The sequence below is a fragment of the Saimiri boliviensis genome, chromosome 1 (genome assembly GCF_048565385.1).
Source record: "Saimiri boliviensis isolate mSaiBol1 chromosome 1, mSaiBol1.pri, whole genome shotgun sequence".
In the NCBI taxonomy this organism is placed as follows: domain Eukaryota; kingdom Metazoa; phylum Chordata; class Mammalia; order Primates; family Cebidae; genus Saimiri; species Saimiri boliviensis.
In genome coordinates this window covers 90,287,344-90,307,015 of record NC_133449.1, presented here as the reverse complement: position 1 = coordinate 90,307,015, position 19,672 = coordinate 90,287,344, and the positions used below count along the sequence as shown (strand labels likewise).

At 46.9% G+C, this 19,672-nt stretch overlaps 2 pseudogenes; one reads left to right on the top strand and one right to left on the bottom strand.

Annotated features, from left to right (window-relative positions):
- Window positions 1–15,489: 15,489 nt before the first annotated feature.
- On the bottom strand, window positions 15,490–17,027 carry LOC104650556 (autophagy-related protein 16-1 pseudogene; annotated as a pseudogene).
- A 1,853-nt stretch (window positions 17,028–18,880) lies between these two features.
- LOC120361868 (small nucleolar RNA U3) lies at window positions 18,881–19,080 on the top strand (annotated as a pseudogene).
- The last annotated feature ends 592 nt before the right edge of the window (window positions 19,081–19,672 follow it).

Genomic DNA, 19,672 nt, shown 5'->3' with positions numbered 1-19,672 from the left:
AACTGCTGGCATCCCCTTGACCTTCTGCCATGATCGTGTGTTTCCTGAGGCCGCCCCAGAATCCCAGCAGATACTGCCGTGTTTCCTGTACAGCCTATGGAACTGTGAGCCAATTAAACCACTTTTCTTTGTAAATTACCAAGTCTCAGGTATTTCTTTATAGCAGTGGAAGAACAGGGAGCCACTGAGAGGAATAACATGAGCAGTTTTGTGCATTTTATTTTATTTTGAGACCGAGTCTCCTTCTGTCACCCAGGCTGGAGTGCAGAGGCATGATCTTGGCTGACTGCAACCTCCGCCTCCAGGAGTTCAAGTGTTTCTCATATCTTAGCCTCCCGAGTAGCTGAGATCACAGGCAAATGCAACCATGCCCAGCTGATTTTTATATTTTAGAGGTGGGGTTTTGCCATGTTGACCAGGCTGGTCTCAAACTCCTGACCTCATGTGATCCACCTACCTCAGCCTCCCAAATTACTAGGATTATAGATGTGAGCCATGGTGCCCAGCCAGTTTTGTGCATTTTAAAGATCTCTCTCCTACCATGATGGAGAGACACTTTCGAGGTACGGGTGGTGGGTTGGAAGGGAAGACCAGTTATGGTCCAGGACAAAGACAAAGAGGCCTGAACAGGTGAGAGGGGCCAGAAGGATGTAGAATGAGTAGCTTTTGGAGTGACTGCCTGGGTGTGGTGAGGTGAGGAGGATTCAGGACAACTCCCAGGGACTGGCTGGGAACATGTGACTAGAGGCGAGTGCTGTTTTCCCAGATGGGGAATATAGAGGAGAAGCCAGTGGTGAGGGAGTGGGAGTGAAGGAGGTGCTGACCGCAGTGTTTGATGCATGGAAGTTGAGTGGCCTGTAAGACATTTAAATGGAATACCCAGCAGGCAATTGATTCTGAATCTGTATCTCAGGGCCAAGACAGGTCTAGGGATGGAAATGTTGGAATCATAAGAGTCTTGTGGATAGGATGACTGCCATCCTGGATGGCAGGCACAGCCCCTGTTCATGCCTATGTTCCAGCGTATTTATTAATTGCTCCTTCTTTCACTTTTCCAGTTTGAGCAATATTTTGTTTTGTTTTGTAGAGACAAGAGTCTCACTATGTTGCCCAGGCTAGTCTTGAACTCATGGCCGCAAGTAATCCTCTCATCTTAGCCTCCCAAAGTGGTAGGATTACAGGCATGAACAACTGTACCTTGCCAAGTTTGAACAGTAATTAATATAGTCACCCTAAAAAGGGTAGAACAGTTGCTCCCTGTATTCACCTAACACTTGCCACCCCTGGACTGGCTGGGTTCTGTGGGTGTTTCATGCCGTATGTTGTTAATCACTAGAGGTCTGTGGCCTCTATTCGTGCGTATTTCCCACCATTATTCCCTTGCTATCTTTGAGGTAGCTGCCTAAGAAATATTTATCTGTCCCATGGTTGCGAGATCCATAGGCCCCAATCTACTGAGGGGAGAGAAGATGGGAGAAGCTCTATAACTTATCTTGCTGGAGGCTGGTGGATTAAGGTGCACCCTTGGACCAAGTCCCTACTAGGTATGGGATTTATGAGACATAGAGAGGTAAGAAAACTCTACAACATTCCATTTTCATAACTGGCCCACACTGCTCTGCCTCCTTCACCCCTTGTGTGGGCTGTGACAGCTGGAGTGACTTTGCAGGCCTCTCCCTTTCAGTGCCTCCTCAGAGGCAATGTGGCTGCCCGGCTCTGAGTGAGTCCTTTTGGAACCCACCTGCTGACAAGAACCACACCCTAGCTGTCCTTGGACAAGCCCTGTCCACCTCCACTTTCTGCTGCTCACTTCCATGTGGCCTTTGCTCCAGCCACAATCTGAACATATCCTGAACATGTTTGCCTTTGGGACCAGTAAAGCCCATTTTCCATACCCTCATTGCCCCTACTCCTATGTCTGTTAAGAATGACATACTTGGCCAGGCGTGGTGGCTCACGCCTGTAATCCCAGCACTTCAGGAGGCTGAGGCAGGCGGATCTCAAGGTCAGGAGATCGAGACCATCCTGGCCAACATGGTGAAACTGCATCTCTACTAAAAATACAGAAGTTAGCTGGGTACGGTGGCACATGCCTATAGTCCCAGCTAGTCTGGAGGCTGAGGAAAGAGAATTGCTTGAACCCGTGAGGCATAGGTTGCAGTGAGCCAAGATCGCGCCACTGCACTTCAGCCTGGGAGACAAGGTGAAGCTCTGTCCCAAAATTAAAAAAAAAAAAAAAAAAATTGACCCACTCTGCAGAGCTGACTCAAACATGACCTGGTGCCCAGGAGAGTCTTGGATTCTCCCTGCTGGAGGCAAGGCTCCCTTCATTCAGAATGCCCCTGTAGTCCCCATTGCCTCCATGGTTCCATGGTTTCATCCAGGTTCTTGCCTTACTTACTCTTTGGAACTCAGGGTGGAGACACATTTTTGTGTTTTTCCATAATGCCTAACATGGAGATAATTACAAAGTGTACAGACAATGTGTGGAATGAATTGCCACAGATTTTGTCTTCAGGTAAGAGGCCAGCATTAAGAGTTATGGAGCAGGAGGTAGAAGGGTGAAAGAATTTGCATTCATTCATTCATTCAACAAATGTTTATTGACAGCTTCTGTGTACTGGACACTATGTTCCATGGTAGATTTAGAGAAATAGTTGCCACCTTCAAGGACGTTTGCTATCTAAAGGAGAGCGAAAAGGAGACATGTAAACAAACAGTTGGCTGGGCATGGTGGCTCAAGCCTGTAATCCCAGCACTTTGGGAGGCCGAGGTGGGTGGATCACGAGGTCAAGAGATCGAGACCATCCTGGTCAACATGGTGAAACCCCGTCTCTACTAAAAATACAAAAAAATCAGCTGGGCATGGTGGTGCATGCCTGTAATCCCAGCTACTCAGGAGGCTGAGGCAGGAGAATTGCCTGAACCCAGGAGGCGGAGGTTACGGTGAGCCGAGATTGCGCCATTGCACTCCAGCCTGGGTAACAAGAGCAAAACTCCTTCTCAAAACAAACAAACAAACAAACAGTCACCAAACAGTGTAATAAGCACCATAAACCAGCAAGGGCAAGTGCACAGAAGGAGGAACCCATTCTGTCTCATGGAGTCTGGAAGCATTTCACCAGGAAAGTAGCATTTAAGCTGGGTCTTGAGGTATGCCTAGGAGTTTACCAGGTATCAGGGAAAGGGTACTGTTTACTAAGGAAGGAACAGTAAAAGCAAAGGCACTGAGCCCCAGAGAGGCTTGTGTAGTGGACTGGAGGGTATTCACTGGAGAACATTCACTGAAGACAGTAAGCATGAGGGTGGGGGAGGCAAGGGAATGCCAGGAGATGAAACAAGGGAGGGAGAAAGGAGCCTGACATTGTGGGCAGAGAGCAAGTTTTAAGAAGAGCAAAGTCCTGGTGACCACAGTGGCACAAAGAGCGGAAGAGAGACGGTCCTGAGCACGCAGCTGTTCCCCACCCACGTTTACCTGGTGCTGCCCTGAACTGTCAGTCATGGCTGCTTTGCTTTGGATTGCAGGTCCCTGCAGGGAACTGCCCACCACTCACCCCTGAGTTGCCGGCAGCTGCCACAGAGCCCAGCCACCTCTTCACTTACTCTCCTGGACAAGCACTTCTGAGGACAGAGTCCTTGTCAGGACTGGTTTCTGGGCTGAACCCTCCTTTGCCATGAACAGAGAGATAGATGCCCGCACCCCTCGAGGGCAGGCAGATGGCTAGGCCTGCCCTCCCAGCTGGGTGGCACACTGGGCTGGCAGTGCCCTTTCAAGTGTACAAGAGTTGGCAGGAGCCGGCAAGCCAGTATCCACCCTCCCAGGTATCCACGCTTGGCAGCCTCACTTGTCTCCAGCCTGTGTTCTTGCAGATGAAAGTGGCAGTAGGAAGGAGCCTCCTCCGAGTTGACTCCCTAATTTTTTAAAAAATCACAACTTAGATGTTTCCTAGTCTGCCGGGTGATAACAGTTGTCCTTGTTTATTACCTCTTAGTGCTCCCGAAGGGTATTGGCCAGCCTGGGGTGCAGGGATTGTTTCCTCCTCCAGACCCTCTCACTTGCCAGTCCCTGGTCCTCACTGGCCTGCCTGGAGGCCTGTCTCATTGTGAATGTTTACACAAATGGAAAATGTCAGTGTTTAATCTGTAAAGGGAGCCCAGATTGCAAAGCTCCAAAAGCAAACATCTAAAGGTGAGCATGCTTCCTCTGGGTATGGGACATCACAATGTCACATCGACTCACATCCCCACATTCACTTAGCACCTCTGTGGGCAAGAGGATGGAGAAGGCTCCCTGCCCTTCCAGAGCTACCTAAAGAAAAAGACAAACTTCCAACTTGTAAAATCCCAGAGTCAGTGTCACAGTGCTGTGGCGAACTGACCTGTCCAGCAGATGCAACTTGCCCCAGGCATGGACAAAAACGGTTTAGTGGGCTGAGCGCAGTGGCTCATGTCTTTAATCCCAGCACTTTGGCAGGCCAAGGCAGGCAGACTACCTGAAGTCAGGAGTTCGAGACCAGCCTGGCCAACATGGTGAAACCCCATCTCTACTAAAAACACAAAAAATTAGCCAGACGTGGTAACGGATGCCTATAATCCAAGCTACTCTGGAAGCTGAGGCAGGAGAATCACTTGAACCCAGGAAGTGGAGGTTACAGTGAGCCAAGATCATGCCACTGCACTCCAGCCTGGGCAACAGAGCAAGACTTCATCTCCAAGAAAAAAACAACAATAATAATAAGTTTAGTGGCAGAAGGGCTCAAGGGCTCACTGTGAGTTAGTCTGGAAACTGGGGATGGATGGAGTTGGGGAATGGATGGAGATGCTTCCAGGAGGAAAAGAACATGAGGGGTGGTGAGGAAATTTCAGGATGGAGTCATGATAGAACCAGAAGATTGATGGGAGAGCTCAGGAACATGGATGGCAGGCAAGCCTGAGGGTGTATGGGTACTTGAATGCCTGTCTAGTGAGGTAAGCTCTTCTGTGTGCAAGAGAAGAGAGGCAGACACATCCAATCCTGGCGCTGCCACTAATCAGCCTGTGTCTTGGGCAAGATACTTCTCCCTCTGGGTCAGATGAGGGGGGCGGACCAGAGCAGAGGTTCCCAGCCAGGAGGACAAGGGTGCTTTATATACACATACACACCTAGAGCTAGTTCTGGGGTGTCTCTGGGGATGTGGTCTGGACATGTCTGGGTATTTTTTTTTTTTTTTTTTTTGAGGCAGAGTTTCACTCTTGTTACCCAGGCTGGAGTGCAATGGTGCGATCTCGGCTCACCGCAACCTCCACCTCCTGGGTTCAGGCAATTCTCCTGCCTCAGCCTCCTGAGTAGCTCGGATTACAGGCACGTGCCACCATGCCCAGCTAATTTTTTGTATTTTTAGTAGAGACAGGGTTTCACCATGTTGACCAGGATGGTCTCGATTTCTTGACCTCGTGATCCACCCACCTCGGCCTCCCAAAGTGCTGAGATTACAGGCTTGAGCCACCACGCCGGGCCCATGTCTGAGTATTTAAAGATGCTTGGTGGTCTGATGTGGATCACTGGCTTAAGTAATTTCTAAGATCCTGTTAGCTCTAAAATGACCATGTTTGTGAGGCATGAGAAGTTGGCTGGCCAGTGTGAAGGAATCACTGGCCAGCCCAGCACTAGCCTTTACAACCAGAAGAAAACAGTGGCTACAGAGTCACCTCATGGGTAGACAGTGCATTAGAATCGCTGGGGCGATGCTGATAATTTCAGAACAAAGCTGGTGCTGGGGGCTGGGGGTGGAGAGAGTCTTTGGGCCTGAATGATCCAGATAATTGCAGTGCTGGTGATACCCTCTCAGCATGCCCCGGCGTGGGTGGTGGGAGCCCATTAGTCATGGGGTGGGCTGAGGCGAGGTGGTTGAGGAACAGGGAATAAATAAAAGGAGTGAGCAGTCATGTCTCAGGCAGGCCTGCAAGGGCGGGGGTGGCTGTCAGTGTCCCAGGCAGGGCGGCTGAGACATGAGTCACACCCAGCGACGCTGACCTGGCAGCACCCAGCCTCTCTAGGAGAGGGAAGGAGGAGGCAGGCGCTGGGAATTCTGAATGTCAGGATTGCCTCTTGCTGTATCCTTGGGCTTGAGATTTTTGTCAACCCTTATCACTACACTTCGCAAAGCTACATGGTGGAGACACCTCTGTTCATAGTTCTTCTGCCACTTTTTATCCTTAGACTATCAGAAGCTCTACTGCCGACCTTAAGGGCGTTAGCCACTCAGTTATCATTCCAGACCACAGTAACCAGAGTATTCTGACCTTTAGAGCTGCCCTATGTGACCACTCTCTGTCTTAGACAGTGGGGCTGGTGTGTGAAGTGGGAGGAAGGAATGAGTTTTGTTACTACCTTCTCAGCAACCTGCTTTTCCCCAAGGCCTCGGTTTGCTCTTGCTCCCCGTCATGTGTAACCAATGGCCCATACAGGAAATTGTCTTCCCAGAGACAAGCTCTTTCCTAATGTTCAGAGAAGATCCAGACCCCCAGCCCCTGGATAACATAGACAGCTCTTCAGGACACCTGAAAAGCCAGCTGTTGACAAACAAATCTGCCTAAGACTCTCACAAACTCCATTTTCTACAGGGTGAGATGCAAACATCTTTCCATGACACCTGTGGATGCTCTGCGATCTGGTCCAGGCTGGCCATGTCCTGCCTGGAGGGCCAGGTTGGAGGGACACTCAGGCTGAGAACAGCCACATGCCTTCCTCTCCCTCTGGGACCCACTTTCAAGGGAGCCATCCTGAGGCTAGTATCACTGTTTGGTCTCCTCCGATCCTTCCAGATCTTCCTGGTGCTAGAGTTAGTGCCCCCCTTTTTTCTCAGCTGAGTCATGACCCTCACCCAGCCCAGCCCCCACCCTAAATCTGCTACTGCACCTGATTGATGCCCTGGCCTCAGGCAGGGCTGGAGCTTGGGCCTTCAACCTTCCCCAGGGCAGCCTGGACAGAAGCTGAGACTCGCTATCTTTTGCCAGCCTTGGCAGAGAAGTACAGAATGTGTCTAAAATAATTGAAGGTTATTTGGTGCCTGTGGGAGGGATTTTTATTCCCGGGGATTTTGCTGGACCATTTGGGGCAGCCTTGTTAGGCTAGCTGAGGGCTCCTATGTTTTCTCACAACTAGATGTTTACCGTATCTGTGCTCTTGCTTTTACAAAATGTCCTCGTTTAAAATAGCTTCCTTTATTTTATGTTTTATCTTCCTTTTTATCTTTTCAGTGGGAAATGGGAGACCAGTATAAGGGGGCAATTGTGAAGCTTGCCTGTGCTCCAAGTTAGGGACACGAAATCCCTTCATCCCTGGTTTTCCCCTGTGATTCTTCCAGAGCTATAAAGCAGAGCTTGTATTCAAGTCACAGATGGGGCCCTTGACCTTGAACTGGACAGGGCTGACAGCCCTGGAGCAGGAGTGCTGCTGGGAAATAACTCAGAGACATCCTCCCAGAGCAGTGAAGAGGTTGGAAGGAGTCAGAAGCCTCAAATCCTCAGCCTCTGACTTACAAAGCACCCAGACTTTCCTTAGGACTAGGCAGAGCAGCTGTTTCACCCAGGGAGGGCCCGCTGAGAGCTGCCTCTACCCCAGCATTGAGATGTGGCTGGTAATGTGAGTTTCTCACTAAGGCTGACTATCCAACACTGCAGTCATAGCCACATGCAGCTATTTGAGCCTCAATTTAAATTAATTAAAATTAAATAAAGTTTATAAACCAGTTCCTCGTCCACACTAGCCACATCTTAACTGCTCACGAGCCACGTGTGGCTGGTGGCTGCCTCACTGGCCAGCACAGGCCAGAACTCCTCCATCATTGCAGGGCTCTCTCAGCAGGATGCAGTGGTCCCCTTTACACTGAGCTGTCTCACCGTGTTGTCTGAATGCCTTTCCTACCTTATGGTAGGTGTTCGGTGGGTGCATTTGCCCCACAGACTCTCCCAAGGTTCTTTCTCAACCCGCAGAAGTAGCTGTGTGGCCTTGTAAGGCCTCCCTTCCAGAAAGAACAGGTAGCATGCCTCTGACCAGATGACCTGCAAGGGTCCCCAGGATCAACAAACAACCTGATATTTACTACCAAACTGATGCTTCTTCCTGTCCAGTGGACACTTCTCAAGTAGGCTGCCCTTCTGCCTCTCTGCTGCTGCTTAGTAACTGGTTGACTAGGAGGAAGTGGCCCTTCAGAGGCTCCAGTGACCAAGAACATTCCCTTCCCTGCTCCTCAATGTCACCCCTTCTCCTCCCGAGCATCACCATCACCAAAAATAAAACTGCTTGATCTCCTTGGTGTAGTCCATGGAGCTCCTGCATTAGAATTACTTGGAGGGAAGAGGCATGTTTAAAATGCAGGTTTTGACTGGACACGTGGCTTACACCTGTAATCCCAGCACTTTGGGAGTCCGAGGCAGGTGGATCACCTGAGGTCAGTAGTTTGAGACCAGCCTGACCGATATGGTGAAACTCTGTCTTTACTAAAAATACAAAAATTAGCTGGGTGTGGTGGTGTGAGCCTTCAGTCCCAGCTACTCAGGAGGCTGAAACAGGAGAATTGCTTAACCCAGGAGTTGGAGGTTGCCGTAAGCCAAGATCATGCCACTGCACTCCAGCCTGGGGAACAGAGAGAGAGATTCTGTCTCAAAAAAAAAAAAAAAAAAAAGGCAGATTTCTGGGCCCCACAGCAAGCCAGTAGAATCAGAATCTCTGGGCAGGGAGGGTCTACTGAATTTGAGAGACACTGCAAATGAGGAGGCCACACAGGATGTGCCTGGAGAGTCCCTGGAAACTAGCACTCAACCCCCTTTGTATTCTAAGGTCTCTGGTTTATCGCAGACCAGCTCTCTCCAGGGCTGAGAGCCACATACTGGGAGATAGTGGTAATGGTGGTGTGACAGAAACGTTCCCCATGCCCTCCTGTTCTCTTCCTGCCCATCCGCACCACCTGCACACACAGGTGCATACACACATCCACATGCACACACTACTCTCTCAGGAGGTCTGCTGAGAAACCAATAGAGCTTCAGAAAAGCCCGTTCCAAGCCTGGCTTTGTGGGCCATGGTGAGCTCCTGGCCTTCTCTCACAGGCCCTCATTGGGAAGGAAAGATTTCTCTTCCTTGCTCCTCACTAGGTTTATGGCTGAGGCACCCATAGTAAAAGACAGATTAACAAGAAAAAAACATACACATTTATTTAATATCTAGATTGGACATGACACGGGGACCTTCAGAAATGAAGACCCAAAGAAACAGGAAAACCTGTGTGTTTTTATGCTTAGGTTTGTAAAGAGTGGACAGTCATACAGACTTGGACAAAGCGGGTAATACACTAACTTATTGCTATTGCAATGGTAATAAACTGGGGGAACTTAGCAAGGCCTGTTCAGAATCTTCTCTGTGTCCCTGTATCCTCAGAGATAAGAGCATTCTTTTCTTGTGGGTATAGGGTGGGTACCTCATGTAAGGGTCTTATGGCCTACTTCAGAGCAAGATCAGGGAATTCTTTTATGAGCTGCATCAAAAGAGAAGCACAGAAAACGGTCAGAGAGGCCTTGTTGTTTCTGCTGCTTCCACCAATGCCAAAGTGCCATATTTGGGATAGTCTGTTCTGAACCCCATCATCCTGCTGCATGAAGCCCCAGGGCCTGAGTTCCCTGCCTCAGAGAGACCTTTCTTTTCTCTAAATCAGTGTTTTGCAATCTTTTTTAACCCTTGTCCCACTTTGGTGAACACAAAAGCTGTCTCAGATCTTAATATGCCAATTTCTCCCCGCTTCGTATTTGCCCCAAATATCCTGCGGTTTGTGTTACAAAAGTAAAGTTTTCCTTTTATTTCCCAAATGAAAAATAATATGTACACAATACCTGAAAGAGTTTATTGCTAGAAAGAAAGTCATACTGCGAGACTCTAGCATGAGCCTGCATCAGAATCACCTCCAGGACTTCTTAATATACAGATTGCTGGGCCCTACCTCCGGAGTTTCTCATTCAGGAGGTCTGGGATGCCTGGGGAAACCACACTTTGGGAATCACTGCTCTAGAATAATGATACACACTCCCTCCCTAGAGCCAGAAGGAAGGCCAAGCCTTTAAGTAACATGACAGACACCAGATCATCTCATGGGGCTCCCTTCAGAGTGGGAGCATCTACCTAGATCTCAGTAACACTCAGGAGGCCTCCCCTGGGTGAATCTCTGCATTGTTATGCGACCAAGTCTCTACCTTGGCAAAGACTTCATCCACTCTAGGGAGAAAGGAAAGAAGGAGGTAAGGAATGAAAACCCTTTCCTTCCAGAGTAATACTGAGCACATTTTCAAACTCCACATCCAGAAGGTTTAGGATATGTATGTGGAGTGTGTGTGTGTGTGTGTGTGTGTGTGTGTGTGTGTGTGTGTGAACACGCACATGAAACACATACGTATGCTTTTTGTTCTTTAGATTTCTGGGCAACATGCGCAGGAACCAAAGCAGAACACTCATCCTGTGAATCTGAACAGCATTAATGAAGAATGTAGGTCTCCTATTCCAGACGGGACTCAGAGCAGAACAGTGGCATAGCTTGCATATTTATTTAGGCCTTGGCATCTCAGCAATGAAGAAGTTTGTGGAATAAATGAACAAAAGATGGAGAACTTCCCTGCTCTGTGTTTAGAGGTTTTGGCTGTTCCCAAACCATCCATCTTGAGCTCTCACCATAAAGCAGGCAAGCAGGCTTTTGATATGTGCATCTTGAAAGTTTTACACTATTTATTTTTTCCTCTGGGAAACAATCTAGGTCTCTGCCACTGAGGCTGTCAGGCAGTAACAGAGTGCCTGAGCTCATTCAATTGTTTATGAGGCTTTCTCTGAAATCCTTAGCCCTTTCCTACAGATGGGAGAAGCAGTGAAAAATCTCTTAGCAACAACTGAGCAGGCTCATCTGTCCTCCCTGTCCTGATGCTGCTCCCTATTTAGTATTTATCACTAAACAGGGATAGTGATAAATGGCTTGGCTGGTCTCTTTCTACCTGGGGTTGGAGCATTACACTCAGCTCAAGAAAGGAACTTTTTGAAGAACTTTAAATTATGCCTTACAAGGAAAGACACAGGGAACTTGGAAGGTGTAACCTGGAGGTGGACACTACCCCTTCTCTTCAAATATCCGAAGAGCTGTTAGGTAGAAGCACCTTGAACCTGGTTCCTGTGGCCCTTAAGGGAAGTCCTGTGATGTTCAGGATTTGCTAGGGTTCCCTTCTCTACCAGGCATCTATCTAATGTTAGTGGAGCCTCTTTTCTCTTTTTCCTCTCTCTCTCGGTAATCTCATTTCTTCTCATGGCTTTAAATATCATCTTTAGGCTGATGACTCTCAAGTGTATATGCCTCCCCAGATCACTTTTCTAAAATGAGAACTTGGATATTCAGCTGCCTACTCACGTCTCCACTTGCTGTCTCCCTGACATCTCCAACTTCATATGTGTAAAAGTGAACCCTTGATCTGGACCCCCTAACCCAAATCTTATCCTCCTACCACTTTCCCCATCTCAGTAAATGGCACCAGCCTCCACCCAGTTGTCAAGTCAGGAATCTGGGTGTCATTCCTGGCATTTCCTTCTCATTCACACCTCACATTCAATCCATCACCAAGTTCTGTTTATTCCACCTCCAAAATATTCATTGAGCTCCTCTATTCCTCTCCACCTTCATATCCACCATCCTCATTGAAGCTCCCATCATCTCTCATGGGGACTATTACAAATGCCCTCTAACTACTCTTCCTGCTTCCATGTTACCTGCCATCCTCCCACCCAACACCCAGAGCAACACCTGAAAACTCAACATCTGACCATGTCATTCCCCTGCTTAAAACCCTTCAATGGGCTGGGCATGGTGGCTCACATCTGTAATGCCATCACCTTGGAAGGCTGAGATGGGAGGATCATTTGAGGCCAGGAGTTCAAGACCAGCTTGGGCAACATACTGAGACGTCCTCTCTACAAAAAAAATTTAAAAACAAAAATTCCTTCAGTTGTGTCTGTTGTAGTTAGGTAAAGTCCAGGCTCCTTCTGAGATGCACAGGGTCCTGCATGATCTCTCTCCCCTCATCTGGTACCACCCTCCCCACCACTCTACACTGGAGCCACACTGGCCTTTTCATCTCTTCAAATGTATTGAGCTCCTTTCTCACACCTGTGCCTTGATTTACCATCCCCCAGCATCCCCTCCCCTCAGTCTTTTAGTTCTCATCTCACATGCTACCTTTCCAAAGAAACCATCAATTTTAGTTATCTTTTGCTGCAAAACAAACCATCTCAAAACTTAGTGGTTTAAAACGACAACCATCTTATTTCTTGTAATTCTGTGAGTTGCCCAGGGCTTAGCAGGATGGTTCCTTTGCCAGTCTTGCCTGTCAAGCATTCACAGTGAGATGGCAGCTGGGTCAGAAACATTCAAGATGGCTTCACTCACATGTCTGCCATCATGACAGGAACATCTCACCTGGGACACTGGAGTGGCTGGGCCTCCCTATGTCACCACAGGGCTCACTTTCCCAGAGGCTTCTTCGTGTGGTCTCTCCAGTAGGATGACCACATTGATTTGAGGCTAAAATTCACTCATTAAAAGTTTTGTTAGAATAGAGAGCTGCGGATTTTGGATGTGTATATTCGTTAGTGTGAATAATGGTTCTCAGGAGTGATGGTGTAGTATACTGAAAAAGAACAGGACTTTGGAGTCCAAAGTTCAAATCCCATCTCTACTGTATGTGATTTTTGCTTATTCATTAAGGCTCCCTTGGTTACTAAGAATATAAATGGATTCTGGTGAGCATAAGCCAAAAAGGGGGAATTTGTTAAAATGTGTTGGTCAGGGTTCTTCAGGGAAACAAAACTCATAGGATATAAACATATATACATACACACATATGTATGTATATATACAAATTATATATATATATATATATATATATATATATATATATATATATATGGAGAGAGAGAGAGAGAGAGAGAGAGATTGAGATTTACTATGAGGGATTGGCTCACACAATTATAAAGGCTGAGAAATTCCATGATCTGCCATCCGTAAGTTGGAGGCCCAGGAAAGCCAGTGGTGCACTTCCTCTCCAAACCCCAAAGCTGGAGAACTAGGGAGTGGGGGTGGGAGGTGGAGGGGATGGGTAGAATATAAGATCTGGTCTGAGTCAGGAAGTCCCAGAACCAGGAGCACGGATGTCCAAAAGCAGGAAAACCTGGATGTCTCAGCTCAAACAGCCAGAAAATACACGCTTCCCTGCTATTTTATTCTGTTTGGTCCCTCAGCAGATTTGACTGTGCCTACCTGCACCAGGGAGGGCCATCTTCCTTAGTCAGTCTACCAATTCAAATGCTAATCTCTTCTAGAAACACTCTCACAGACACACCCAGAAATAATGTTCTACCAGCTATTTCATACTTCAGTCAAGTCAACACATGAAACTAACCACTGCAGAGCACATGGAAGGGTTGACAACCACAACTCAGCAGTAGGAGTCAGTGGCCTTTTTTCCGGGGTGCTGCTGTTAACCTGTCTCAGCCTCAATGATTTCTTATCTTTGTGTCTCTCATTCTTTAGTTTTAAGTCTTACATCTTCATCTGTCTCAAGACCGTTGACCTAGCTTGGATCAAATATCAAATTACTTGGTCAGGCTGGGTGCCGTGGCTCACACCTGTAATCCCAATACTTTGGGAGACTGAAGTGAGTGGATCACCTGAAGTCAGGAGTTCAAGACCAGCCTGGTCAATATGGTGAAACCCTGTCTCTACTAAAAATACAAAAATTAGCTGGGCGCGGTGGCGGCTGCCTGTAATCCCAGCTACTCAGAGGCTGAGGCAGGAGAATTTCTTGAACCTGGGAGGCGGAGGTGGCAGTGAGCCAAGACTGCACCACTGCACTCCAGCCTGAGCAACAAGAGCAAAACTCTGTCTCAAAAAAGGAAAAAAAAAAAAAAAATTCCTTGGTCGGCCAGCTAGCCAGGGCTACAAGGTATAGTTATATGGTACAGGCCAGGCTACCAGAGGTGCTGGAGGATGGGGTACACAGTGGGAAGGGAAGCCTCAGTTTTCTTACACATAAGGTAGGATAATCTGCTTCTTAAAGTCATTATAAGGATTAATCAAAATAATGTCAAAAAGTGCCTAACACATAGTAAACATAAAGTTTATGATTAAGTGTTAATTTTGTTTGTTTGAAAAGTATATAACAGATTTATTATTATTTGCAATCAAGTTCTGTTGGTCAATGCAATGAAATAAATAAAAGATGTGTCCTGGCCTGTGATTTCAACTCTCCTTCAGTTCTCTGAAGGGCAAACTGGGAAGCAGCGATCAGGCAGGGAAGAGAGGGCAGATGGAGGCCAGGCCCATCGGTGGGAAGGCTGCTCTCCTCTCTCACCAGCTTTAGCACTCATATCCCCAAATGTCCAGAGAACAAGTATGGAAGAAAACAAATCAAGTGCAAATTTAAAAGTGATAAAAATGGTGTTTCACACATCCAAGGAACCAAAACTTTATACACAGGTAAAATGGTAAAGATAAATGGTTTTCCCTGGCCTTCATCACAACCCCTGAAACGGGAAGACGGCATGGCTGTGCTTCTGGGCCTGGGCTTCTTGCTCTAAAGCACCAAGAACATCGCATGCAGGCTTGGCAGAGGGGCTGTGGCCACAGTCACCAGCTTCAGACAAATACGCTGGAGGTCTCGAATCCCTTGGCACCCCCAAGCGTGTTGTGTGCACCCACATTCTGGATGTCTGCAGATCAATACAGAACACATCCTTACCTCTGCAGCAAACCCATTTCCCTGGAAAAAATTTTCACACATCCTCTCCCACCTCAAAAAAAAAATTTTTTTTTTTAACCAAATGGAGATTTTAAAATATGTTGAATTTTATGGGGGAAAAAGGGCCAGAAAGCTCTGAAGAACAGTTAAGCGATCTGAGGAAATTTCAGCAGTAACGAGATATATTCATGCAGCCCACCATGGAGGGGGCTGTAGTCTCAGTTTCCATTAATCCAATGCTTAAAGTGAGTGCACTGGACAAACGGTCCCAAGGTAAGGGGACATGTGTTAGGCCAGAATGACTTTGGAAGGATGGGAGAAACCACAGAGAACACCACCTGGGTGTGGGGTTGTTTTTGGCGCTGCCGTTGGTGAGGAAACGCAGCGGGGCCCTGTGCCCCTCCACATGAGATATGGAAGATCAGAGCTAGTAGTGTTTCCCAAGGCAAGAACCCGAACCTCTGCTAAGTGACAGCGTCAGGTTTTTTCAGTGTTATTCTTCCAGGTCAAGAGAAACCTCAGTCAAATCTTTAGAAATCCCGTTCTCAGCAGAGCTACTTGCCACATAGCTTCAGCTTCTCTGGGAGGTCCGTGCTATACCCAGCACCTCACATGCCAGGACAGGGCTGCAGGAGCCCACGTGCTTCTTTTGAGGAGGGTGCTGGGGTCCTCCCAGCCCTGAGAGCCCCATCAATACTGTGCCCACAGCACGGCTTTGTACCCTTTGTCCACACTGACAACGTTTGAGCCGGAGGGTGACCACGCCACTGCATTGATGGAGGAGCTGTGCTGCTTTGAAAGCACCTTTTCCACTTTCCCTGTGAGCACACTCCAAATATAGAGAGAGCCCTCAGCAGAGCCTGCTGCCACGTAACCGCCGTCAGGGCTGAAGACAACTCTGGTTCAATCAGAGCTGCACTTGAACCCAGGTGCACTGAATGTCTGCTTGACAGCATTTGTTCAGAGATCAATAACTTTTAGCAAGTCATCATGGGAGCAGCTCGGGAGCTCAGTCCTTTCTGGATTTAAGTCCAGGGCAGTAATCTTTCCCAACAACTCCATCTCTCGAACTATGCTCTCTGACTGAATGTCCCGGAAACAAATTTTCTTGTCAAAATGTCCACTCATTACACATTGTTCTGTGCAGACAATAGCATTGCAACTGGATCCTGCAAACACTGTCTTTATGCAGACTTTGCTGTGTAAATCCCAGAGTTTGAGAGTCTGGTCGTGACTTCCCGAGACAATTCGTGCATTGTCCAGTAGGAACTTAGCAGACAGCACTTTCCCACTGTGTCCCGTGAGTGTGTGCCATAATCGATAATCATCCACAGTCCAGATTCGGCTTGCAAAATCACGTGAAGCTGCTAAGAGGTAAGATCCAGCGCTATCAGATTCGATGCTTGTAATTCCTGCATTACTGCCAGATAGAGAACCCTTGAGTTCACTTTTTTCTCCAAATACTTTCCAAAGCTTAACCCTGCGGTCCATGGCTCCGGTGGCCAGTAACCGGGAACCTGGACTGAACTGCACAGCATTGACTTCCCCATTGTGCGCATCAAAGACATATAAGGCAGTAGTTGGTACCCTCACTTCTTTACCAGAACCAGAATGAGTATCCACATTGTCCTGGGGGACTGGGAAGGAAGATACAGAGTGTCTTGTGGCTGCTCTGCTGATGGCTCACACAGGAGAGGTCTCTTCCACGTGATCAGAGGTTTCATCCACAATGACCTCAATGTCATCATCCTGTTCGACTGGTAGAGGTTCCTTTGCTGCTTCAGCAAGCTCTTTCTGCAGCCGGGCTTGCCACCTCCTGGAGTCTTTTTCAATCTCTGCATTGAGGCGATTGGCTTCCTGGGCTTTCTCAGCCATCCATCTGGTGACCAGCTCCTGGTTCTCTTCCATAGTTTTCCTCAGTTTTTCCTACAAGGCAGTAAAAGTGATCTGCAGGGCATCATATTCATCCTTCAAGGTCTGGTTGGCTATTTCTAGGTCCTGAAGCTTAGTGCGCAGATCTAGGCACTCCGTCTCCAGGTCAGAGATAGTCTGCAAACATTCTACAATTCTCCCCACGTTTCTTGTGTAATTCAGTCAGTTCTTCTTGGTGCTTCATCCTCAGCTGGGCCATTTCTTGTGGCTGACTGTCATTCCATGTGCCATCATGTCCGGGACTTATCTCATGCCTATGTGGTACGTCATGCTTTTCAGCTTATAGTTTTTGGGCCACCACTGAATGAAGATCTGACTTTTCCAGCAATTTGTTATCTCTACACACTGGCTGTCCCCGAGGCCATCTGGGACCAGTGTTAATTTTTTTAAAGTTTATTTTATTTATTTTATATTTTTTAAAGAGATGGGGTCTTGTTGTATTGCCTAGGCTGGTCTCAAACTCCTGGACTCAAGCAGTCCTCCCACCTCAGCTTCCCAAAGTACTTGAAAAAACAGTTAATACTGGTGAAGAATTGAGTGAACTAGTAACAGCTTCAAAACACCATCATAATCTTAAAGAAAGGTCCTGGGCTCACCTTATACTTGTCTTGATTCAGCCCTGGAATCAGCTGTTTTTCCAAGAAGCTCTCATTCCTTTTATGAAAAATGATATTCAAAAGCCAAGACCTAGTCCCTAGATGCTGCTATTAGGATGTCTCTGTTTCAGGGGACAGAGCTGGGGAACACACATGTGCACACACACATTTATATCTACATTTTTTTCTATCTCACTGCATATGGGAAATTGTGAGTTCACTCCCATACCCCCAATTCCAATCCAACACCGCAGGTTTTATTCTAGTTTTCTCCTTTGTCATATTTATTCGTTTCCTGATTTTAATGGCTGTGTTTTGGCTGTAAATAAGAATGTTCTTATTTGGAAGAAATACACACTAAAGTATTCACCCAATGAGGGGTATGAAGTCAGCTATTTACTCTCAAGTAATTCAGGAAAAAAAAAAGTTATTAGAACCATACTTGCAACTTTTCTGTAAGTTTCAGATTTTTCAAAATAGAGTTTATCAAAAACAAACAAAAATCCTAAAACAAATAACCTCATACATGTGTCGCTTCTTACCTGGACAGGTAAATTACTGCGTAGAAGGAGAAATGCTGCAACAAAAGGCTTGTGCGTTTGTAATTTTGTTTTGTTTCTGGAGATAGGGTCTGTCTCTGTTACCCAGGCTGGAGAATAGTGGCACAATCATGGCTCACTGCTTCCTCAAACTCTCAAGGGATCATCTCTCCTCGGGCTCCCAGGTAGCTGGGACCACAGGCTTGCACCATCATGCTTAGCTAGTTTTTACATTTTTTGTAGAGATGGGGGTCTCTCTATGTTGCCCAGGCTGATCTCAAACTCCTGGGCTTAAGCTATCCTCTGGCTTTGGGCTCCCAAAGTGCAGGGATTAGGTCAGGCCGGTGATTTACACCTGTCATCCCAGCATTTAAGAGGCTGAGGTGGGCAGATCACTTGAAGCCAGGAGTTCGAGACCAGTCTGGCCAACAAGGTGAAACCCTGTTTGTATTAAAAATACAAAAAAGCCAAGCACAGTGGCATGTGCCTGTAGTCTCAGCTACTTGGGAGGCTGAGGCACGAAAATCGCTTGAACCTGGCAGGGGAGGTTGCAGTGAGCCAAGATCTCGCCAACGTGGGTGAAAAAGCAAGATTCCATCTCAAAAAGAAAGAAAGAAAGAAAGAAAGTAAAACACAAAGTACTGGGATTACCAGTGTGAGGCATCTCACCTGGCCCATTTGTAATTTGATGGATGTTGCCCAAACTGCCCTCCACAGTGGTTTTACAATTTACATAACCCCCCACCTGGAGTGAACCAGAAGCTTTACTCTCCCCAACACAATTTTTTATAAGACTTCAGTTTTCTAAAAAAGCAATTCAATTGAAGACCAGCCTGGTCAACATGGTGAAACCCTGTCTTAACTAAAAAGACAAAAATTAGCTGGGCATGGTGGTGGCTGCCTGTAATCCCAGCTACTCGGAGACTGAGACAGGAGAATTTCTTGAACCCAGGAGGCAGAGGCGGCAGTGAGCCAAGACTGCACCACTGCACTCCAGCCTGAGCAACAAGAGCAAAGGGATCATTTCAGGGATCATTTCTACAGAAATTCTAGAAGAAACTGGAGAAGTTTCTCTGTGCAGGTCGAGCACCAGAGGCGTGTTCTCTCCGGAACGCGAAGCTGGTCTTGGTGTTGGTTTGCAACTGCCGTTTGCCACTGATGGGCGTTCGTTTACCTCCATCAGCGTAAGATGGAGAGGACGCAGCCTGAGTGGTTTCCCTTCTCCAAAACAAAAATTAGTTGGTGAAAGCTGTTTTCTTGTGTAGTTTTAGTTTGCATTTCTCTTACTGTCAATGAGTTTGATCATCTTTTCAAAGACTTAAAGCTGGTTGCGTTTTTCTTTCCTTGAGTGATTGGTGCACAATCTTTACCCATGTTTTCATTGGCTCATTGTTCTTTTGTTCTTATTATCATGATCATTGTTGATTTTGAACCTCTAAATGTGATGGTAATTAGCCCTATATGAGTTGTTAATATTTTTCTCAATTTCTCACTTGTCTCTTGACTTTTGAAGATAGTTTTGCCATGCAGATAGTCTTCGTTATGTAATCACATGTACCACTGTGATTGTTATAGTGGTACATGTGATTACATAGCTTACTAGGTTGTTGTACACCAACTGAAGATTATTAAAAATAATTTCCCTACAGCTTCTTCTAGTACATGCTTTAAAATTTTGTTTATACATTTAGATACTGGACACATTTGAAACTTATACTAATCCAACTTCATTTATTTCCCAGAGGGCAATCCATATATTGAATCATTCCTCTTTCCTTCCTGATTTGAAATGCTGCCTTTCCTGTA